This window comes from Pteronotus mesoamericanus, unplaced genomic scaffold (assembly GCF_021234165.1).
Source record: "Pteronotus mesoamericanus isolate MK-2021 breed Mesoamerican mustached bat unplaced genomic scaffold, CSHL_Meso_final contig_130, whole genome shotgun sequence".
In the NCBI taxonomy this organism is placed as follows: Eukaryota; Metazoa; Chordata; class Mammalia; order Chiroptera; family Mormoopidae; genus Pteronotus; species Pteronotus mesoamericanus.
In genome coordinates, this window is record NW_026555060.1 from 1,069,969 (window position 1) to 1,079,379 (window position 9,411).

The window sequence follows — 9,411 nt, forward strand, 5'->3', positions numbered from 1 at the left end:
AATCACCCTTTCAGTATTCCTCTTAACCTGATAAGGACTTCGAGAGAAACACAAACAAAAACACACGATACTCAGATTAGTTGTTTTGAAGTATTCAAGATTATTGAGTTTAAGTTTACTATGGCCTACTTTTAGGAAAAGGAAAGCTGGGAATTCCTCTCTAAACTCCCCACCAAACAAAAGCAAAGAACAAGAAAACATCAGATTCACTTGGCTTGTGGACCTGGAGTATCAAAGAGAAGGGGACTTCTCACCTGCAACATTTAGAAATTTTAGAGATTTTTTCCCCGTAAATCTCCTCTTAAGAAGGGAAATGGGTTATCCCTTCCTAACATTATCACTATAAATCACGATTTGTGGACGTATTAGGGATTCTGCCCATATTTACTCTTGCCTTCATTTTCTTAATAGCTGAAGTCGTCATCCATAATGTGTAACTCTTAAGTTGGAAATCTAAATACATAGCATGAAAACTTACAGATTATAATCAGAAGTAAATGCCTAAGTATTTAAATTGAAAGTTGTTTTTGAATTAACTTATAGTTGACAATTTTATATTGGTTTCAGGTGACTGAACATGGCTATACCTACAATGTGATCACCATGATAAAATCTAGTAACTCTCACCATACAAAATTAAAAGGGAGAGTATAAGAGAGAAAAGAAAGTAACTTTGGCACTGACTCATGTGGCTTGGTGGGTTGGGCATCCTTCCGCAGACCAAAGGGTTACCAATTCGATTCCCAGTGAGGGCACATGCCTGGGTTGCTGGCCAGGTCCCCAGTAGCAGGTGCAAGAGAGGCAACCACACAATGAAGTTTCTCTTCCTCTCTTTCTCCCTATCTAAAAATAAATGAATAAAATCTTTAAAAAAATGTTTAAACTAACTTTGAATAATTATTCACCCAACAAACACATTAAGTGCTCTTTGTGTTCCAGGCACTGTGTTGTGCCGTGTGCATTCAGGAATATAAAATAATAAGCTTACAGGCTAAATAGCAAAATGATGTTTACATTTGTTTATGTCTAGATTACATGTAGAGAGACTAGGAAATTTGTAAATTAAAATGAATGCCTTATGGAACACCAGGCTTCAAAATTTGTACCAATAGCCCTGGCTGACATAGCTCAGTGGATTGAGTATTGGCCTGCAAACCAAAGGGTCGTAGATTCGATTCCCACCAAGAGCACATGCCTGGGTTCTGGGTCAGGTCCCCAGTAGGGGGCGCACAAAGGCAGCCACACACTGATGGTTCTCTCCCCCTCTGTCTAAAAATAAATGAATAAAATCTTTTTAAAATGTTTAAACTAACTTTGAATAATTATTCATCTAACAAACATATTAAGTGCTTTTTGTGTTTCAGGCACTGTGTTGTGCCCTGTGCATTCAAGAATATAAAATAAGCTTACAGACTAAATAGCAAAGTGATGTTTACATTGCTAATGTCTAGCTTATATGTAGAGAGACAAGCAAGTTTGTAAATTAAAATGAATGACTTATGAAACACCAGGATTCAAAATTTATATTAATAGCCCTGGCTGGCATGGCTCAGTGGATTGAGTACTACAGGCCTACAAACCAAAGGGTGGCTGGTTCATTTCCCAGTCTAGGGCACATACCTGGGTTGCAGGCCAGGTCCCCAGTAGGGGGCGCGCAAGAGGCAACCACACATTGATGTCTCCCTTCTTCTCCTTCCCTTCCTCTCTCTCTCAAAATAAATAAAATCTTTTTTAAAAATTAAAAAAAAATACAATTTGTATTAGTAAATATTATTTTAAATCCAAATAACTAGCAGTACTCTTTAGTGCTAAATTTTTATTATGGAAATAAAAAGACTCTTGAAAAAAAATTTACATTAGGAGACTTTTTGAATACAATGGGGACAATGGAGAAAAAGAAGATTTGACAGATACATACACACACACACACACACACACACACATGCTAGAATCAACAGAATTTGAAGCTAGCTTAGAGAGAAAGATGGTGTTTTCTGCTATTGTTACTAGGAGTTGGGAGGGATGAATGGGGATGACTTTTCATCCCTGGGAAAATTTAGAAATACATATATATTTAAAGCAAATCAACTCCACTTTGTGTCAAGGCAGAGAAATACTCATTTGGGTGTTGTCAGTATAAGTGAAGCTGCTGGTTTGGATGCGATTGCTTGGACAAGGTTAGAGTGAGAAGAAAAAAGGCATAGAAACAAATCTTGAGGTACCACAACATTGAAGCCCTGTAGAGGAAAATAAAGTTGCAAAGAAAGAAAGGAGCAGCAAGAGAATTAAGAGAAAATTAAGCAAAGGCAACAGTGTTTCCAGAAGGACATAGGGAGTATTTAACAGTGTCAAGTTCTTGCTAAGATCAGTAGTTGTTCAGCAAGTGAGATGAGAACAGGAAAAAAAATGTCTTAGTAAATTTAGTGATATGGGAAGGCTTCAGTGATCTTATCCATAATTGGGGTAGTAATAACAGAAGCTGGAATAAAGCAGAGGTGAGGAACTTGAAGTAGAAGTGCAAAATAAGTTTAATTTTATAGGTGGAAAAAAAAGACAAAGCAGCAAAGGAAGTACAGGTCAAAAGGGGGTTATGTTTTGCCTTGTTTGGACTAAACTGGGTGATAGGGCCTGTTGAAGTGATGTTGGGAAAAGATTTCGTTGTTAAGGTTTAATTGAGTAACCAGAAGAAAATAGGTATAATTGATGTGGGTTTCTAGAAAGGTGAACAAATGTAGGCATCAAAGCTCAGCTGCAGAAATCAGCTTTAAATAGGAGAGAGCTCCTCCACCTTTCCTATAATAAATTAATTATAAAGCATATTGTTCTTCTGGTGTGGACACTTAGCACTTATTATACAGTACAGCACTATATACAGAGTAGCACGGACAGGGTGTCAGCCTTCTTCTCTGACAAGAATTTCGGAGGTAGAGCTAGTCAAAACTGATGGAAAGAAACACTAGATTGGGGGAGGAGAAGAAGGAAGGAGAACAATCACCACCCTTCAGTAGGAATGTTCCAATGAAGCCTTCTGAGCTCTACAGAGCACATTCCTATGAACTGGGAGAGGAGCTGGGAGGGGATGATTGTTGTGATATCTAATAAATAAATTCAGGAACTCACTTTATTGTCTGTGCCCCTCATTTATTAGAGGTGAACATACTTTTCTTCAGATATGCAATGAGGCTGAGTTCTTCTGAAAGGGTCCTACCCCACAGCCTTCTTTGCATTTGAAAGAAACAAAAAATCATGAACCGTGGATGTCAATAAGCCTAGGGTGGCAAAAGGAAAAGGAACTGAAGTCAAGTACCATAAAGAAGTGGTGCCCATTTGTGTAACCTGTGATTAAGGTGCTATTCATCATCCAAGATTAAAGGAAGAAGTTTATTACATTGAGTGGATAGATTCAAGAGAACTTCAACAATTGGAGCTACCAGTTACTTCCAAGGAAAGACAAAGAGGTGCATTTTATCACCACTATCACTACTTCATTCTTTTATCTGACAAGGAACACGGATCCACTGGAGCCACAAGCTCTAAGATTTGTGTTTGCTGCAATGATGTGTTCTTAGGTGAGCTTTATCAGTTGGCCTATATTCACTATTTACAAGTCCATGCTAACCACTGTTTATGTCTCTTCCATAGGTTATGTTTGGAAAGCCCTTCTGTGAAGAAATAAAATGTACCTGTTTTTACAATCGACACATGACAGACCAACAAACCTAAACACTGCAGCATCTTCACGTGTTAAAATTAAAATAGGTCTCTGGGAAAGTGAGTAGCTGATTATTTATTTAAATGAAATGTACTGTCAAGAATAATAATTTAAATAAAAATAAAAGGATTATCTTAAATTAATCCCCATTTCCCACCCACTCTGCCAAATATTTGTAAATGAACAGCACTGGAAATGTGACCTATGTTCCTGAGGAAGTTCTCAGAATAGTGTCAACATGATTTTTACAAGGAACTGATTTACTCCAGTTAAATGTGGCAGCCACAAAATTGAACTCCCTGTGGAAGTTGAGTCAGTACTACTGTGCAAAGTTCACATTGAGAATATTTAGAAAGTGGAATGATGGACTAGGGCATTCTCTGGCCATATTTACAAATTTAAGGTAGTGGTGTGTTTTACTAGCCAGATACCAAGATGACCTCCCATCAACGAGCTTTTCCTAGGAAAGCCAAAACTAAGGTGAAACCAGCGACCAAAGCTCTGATCATCATCTGACACACGCAAGCTACAAAATACCAAGAAATTTTTGTTAATAAGCATCATTATTAATAATCACCTCTTTAAAATACATGAACATAATTTTTTTAAAGTCATGCAAGATTATATACACAGGTGCAAAAACACAGAGTAAGGTTTACCTCTAATGACTGTCCTCTAGTCAAATATTTCTCAAAGATTAACAGTTACCAGTTTCTTGTGTATCCTTTAAGAGATGATCTGTGCAGTGTTTCATTACTTTTAAATTTGGTAATTCTGCTGTTCTTGGGATTTTGACGTTTTTCCACCTGCTGTCAAAAGATGAAGCCAGTGTGTTCACAAAATTGAAAGCAAAAGGAAAAGGACACACAATAATCAAATGAGATCCTGTGTCACAAGAAACAAAGGATACTGAGGAAGAAGTTATGAAGAAAGTTAAGTCTTCTATGATATATTGAAGAATATTTTTTCCTTATTTAACAGCATAGCTTAATTAGGAAAAACATAATACTTCAGAGTTAGACACTGATAATTGGCTATGTCACTGTGTGACTTTGGTCATTACTTAATCTCGCTGAGCTATACTCCTATATTATAAAAACAGAGATAATGTTAACTACCACATAGAGCTGTGAGGTATCTGGCATATATTTAGAAAGAAACTTGTAAATGGTGACACTATTTTCTTAAATGTTGTTTAAAGGAAATGCTTATTGTATTTTAATTCTGTTTCTTCCCTATGATTCCACCTCGGTACTTATTTTTTTAAGGAAATATAATTGACATATAACCACCACAACACTTATTTTTATTAATAATGTATCTAAGGATTTAAGGCAGCATCCTCCCCAGGAAAATAAATTTTCGTTGAAAACAAATTCTATGGAATTAGAAAATAGCACACTGAAGGTTAAGTTCTAAGAGGCCTGTTCAAACATATCCTATGGTTTAGGGCAGATATGTATCCTACTGGTCTGAAGGACATCAAGGGAATGAGAATTACCACTGTAAAAAATCTTGGAAATACCTATTATATACTATATTTGGTCTGTTTTCCCTACTACATTTAAAACAGTGCTTTGTATCATAATAAAATCTTTATCTATGGTGATACATATATATATATGAATGTGTATATATCACATATATATGTATACAGGGCTGGGCAAAAGTAGGTTTACAGTTCATATGGAAAATAATACAATAATAAATAAAAATATAAGAATGAATGCTGTTTTGTGTACTCAAAACTGTAAACCTACTTTTGCCTACCCTTGTATATATCTCACACATGTAGATATAGACCTGCACACTTTTTTGCTCATAATCAGTATTTAATAAATGTTTATTGAATTTAAATCAGTAGACTATTTTATTTTATTTATTTTTTAATCCTCATCCAAGGATATGTTTTTTGATTTTAGAGAGAAACAGGAGATAAGAGAGAAATAAACATTGATGTGAGAGAGAAACATTAATAACTTGTCTCCTGAACACACCTGGACCAGGGATTGAACCTGCAACCAAGGTATGTGTCATGACCAGGAATTGAACCCACAACCTTTTGGTGTACAGGACAATGCTCCAACCAACTGAGCCACCTGGCTAGGACCAGTAGACTATTTTATATGTATGTGTGTGGGTTTAGGGATATAATGCTAGTTTTATAAATAACATTTCCATTTGGCCAAGAAGTAACAAAAATGAAAAAGCTAATGGTAAATTGAACATGGGATAGGACATTTTTCTAGTTAACATAAACCTATATTTTCTAATCATCTTTATATGTATTTTTAATTTGACTGCATTTGTGGGCTCCATTTAATAACACTTACTAGTGGCTGTTAGAAGTACACATTGGTACCTAATTTATATTGAGGTCCCTTAAGCAAATACAGTATCATTTGTAGGTTGGCATGGGAAATGATTAACCTACTACATAATTCCACTATGATTATTTGTACTTCACTTACACAAAATTAATTATTCCACTTAACTACTGTAATCACAAATTAATCCTCAATATTACAAGGGAAAAAGGTTAACAGTAATTTGTGGGGCCTGCTTTCTGTTTTTTCTTCAAGTAAGAACATGGCATAGTTGGAGTTTAAGCTATCACAAGAAATGTCCCTTTTTAGAAAAACTCAAGAAAGTACTTGCATTTCCACGCCCCCCCCCAAACTCCCCTCCCATTCCATGCCACTTCTGACAACTTTGTGGATCTCTCTGTGAGTTTCTAGGTCTCCTTCCACTCAACAATCAGTAGCATCCCCTTCTCAGTAGCATTGAGGTCTGGTCCTTTGAGATATGCCACCATAGTCCCGCCCCCCCTGCCACCCGCCCCCCCCACACTCATCACAGTTTCTGTTCGTAATAACTTTCCTGAAGGCTGACCATGAATCTAACCTCATGCTTTTAGTAAGATCAGAGTTAGGAGTCATCTATTATGAGAGTCATTACTTGCAGAAATATTTATCAATGAACTCTTTGTACTAGACACTGAAAAATAGTTAGTGCAAGTAGTCCCCACTTCCAAGGCTCTCACAGTCTAGTGAAGAAAATGGCTAAGAAAATCAATTGCAACACATTGCAATTGCTGCTATAAGGAGGCATATCAGGATGCCATTGGACTTCAAAAGGGGGACCCTTTCACACTCTTATGGAAATCAAAGATGATTTCAAGAGAGTTGACACCAAAATTGGATCTTGAAGGAATCAATAAAGATTAGCAGAGTGAAGATGGTAATACTGTCCTAGTCAGAGGGAATAGTTTTTAGAAACCCCCAGAGACATGAGAAGACCTAGAAAATTCGAGAAATTGCAAATGGTTTGCAGCAGGAATACAAACATAATAGGAATTTTGAAAAGACTAATAGAAGTCAAATCATTGAAAAGTCTTATACATGTATTGTAAGGAACTCGAACTTTATCTGGAAGATAATTGGAATAGGAAAGTGATGTAAGCAGGTTTACATTTAGAAATCAGGCTCTGGCAATAGTTTGGAGGAGGAATTGTACGAGGACAAGAGACCTGTTATCCAGAGGTGGTAAGGGAGCTAATAGAGTAACTCACAGGAGGAAAGAGGAGTGCCTAGACCATGAGAACAATTTGAAGGGCTATTTGGACTGCCTATGGAAATCTTCCTATCATGGAAGTATCCTCTGTAAGGCTTATGGCCGCCCTGGGCAGTCAAACTGAAGGAGCTAACAGACATACATCAAAAGGTATCTTACTTTTTGATCTTACTTTTTTGATCTTATTTATCACAAACTGGGAATAATCAGACCCCCCCTCAAAAAAAGTGTTTTGTTTTTTTTCTTTCACTATGTCAATTGATCATAAAATCTTCAAGATAGAAAAGAACTTAAAAGTTATTGAGAGATTCTAATCCAGTGTTTAAATTCCTTTTACAATATCCCTGCCAAGTGGGGATTTAGACCATGTTAAATAACTCCAGTGAGAACAATCCACTATTACCTAAGATAGAGCTCAAAGTTTTCCTGAAAATTAAAAAGAAGAGGAAAAAAACCCAACCAAACAAAAAAAACCAGGAAGCTGTGTAGGGACTTGCAAGTCAAGATTCCAGATGTTACCATGTTTTCATTGACTTCACTCACACCCTCTTCCTGAAATTCATCCCTGTATAGTGATGTATAATTTATATGTAGGGCTGACTTTATGGGAAGGTAATAAAAGGAAGCTATTCCCTAAGCAATGTCCTTTTGGGGGCCAAGAAGCAAAGTTTCTCCTCCCTCACCAACCTCCACCCCAAGCTATCATAGAATCTCAAATACCATCATTAGCATTTCTGAAGAAATGGCACATTAAACTAAGTCACACTAGGGTGTTAATGACATATCAGGTAGATTTCATCCTGACATTGCCAACCGTAGGAAGTACAGAACCACTAGGAAAGGAAAGAGCACTAAAAGTAGAGAAGAGAAAAGCAACACGAAGGCAAGATGAACCAGAGGTGCCCGGTGGTCCAAGACACAAATGTTTGATGGCATAAGGAGGATCTAGAATTTTTTCAAAATACTGTTTCTGGAACTCTTTGTATTATGTTTGTCTCAATAGATCTGGGGTAGATTCCTGAGCAATTCTGACATGCAGCTAAATTTAGGAACTGTTAGGTATGAAGCCACATTTATATATATTTTTAAAGATTTTATTTATTTATTTTTAGAGAGAGGGGAGGGCAGGAATAAAGGGAGAGAAACATGGATCAGTGTGGGAAAGATATCGATCGGTTGCCTCTCTCATGCCCCCAACTAGGGACCTGGCCTGCAACCTAGGCATGTGCCCTGATTGAAAATCAAACTGGTGAGCTTTCGATTGCAGACTGGTATTCAATCCACTGAGCCACACCAGCCAGGGCTGAAGCCACATTTTATAAAAGCAAAAACAACATGACCCCCATCTCACAAGAATACACAAAGTCATTGTCCCTATTCTCCCTAGGGCCATATTGGTTTGTTCATACAAAGCTCTTGCTCTAAATTCTCTAAGGTGAAGGTTATGAGTGGAGTCAATAGCACATTAGGTGTCTGGTGAAATATGTCACTGACTTTTTAAAGATTGTATTTATTTATTCTTAGAGAAAGAGGAAGGGAGGGAGAAAGAGAGGGAAAGAAATACTGCTGTGTGAGAAAAACATTGATCGGTTGCCTCTCACACATGCCCCAACCAAATGGGGACGGGGCTGCAACCCAGGCACATGCCCTGACTGAGAATGGCATTGGCAACCTTTTGCTTCACAGGATGACACCAAACCCTCTGGGCAGCACTGGTCAGGGCCATGTCACTGACTTATTAAAAGATTCTAAAACTACTTCAACAACAGCAGGCTTTCAATGAGCAGAGCTATGTTGATGAGTACAGAAAGATACATTAACACTTTGCCTTTAAAACTTTTGTCAGTTCCAATACCTATGTATCTTAGGATGAAAGTTTTATGAATTTGTTAACATTCAGACTTTGGTCTTCATAATAGGTTTGTGAAGCAAGTGGCAAATTTTGGCTCTGATTTTTCTTGAGAACATGAACAAGGAGGTAAAAATGCCTTGTTATAGTAGTGCAGTGACAAAAATGTTCTCACATCGTAGTTGAAACACTCAGATCAAAGATATGAAAGCAATAATTAACATTTCTTTAGCACTTTACAGTTTACAAAACTCACTTGCATATTTGATCCTTCTAA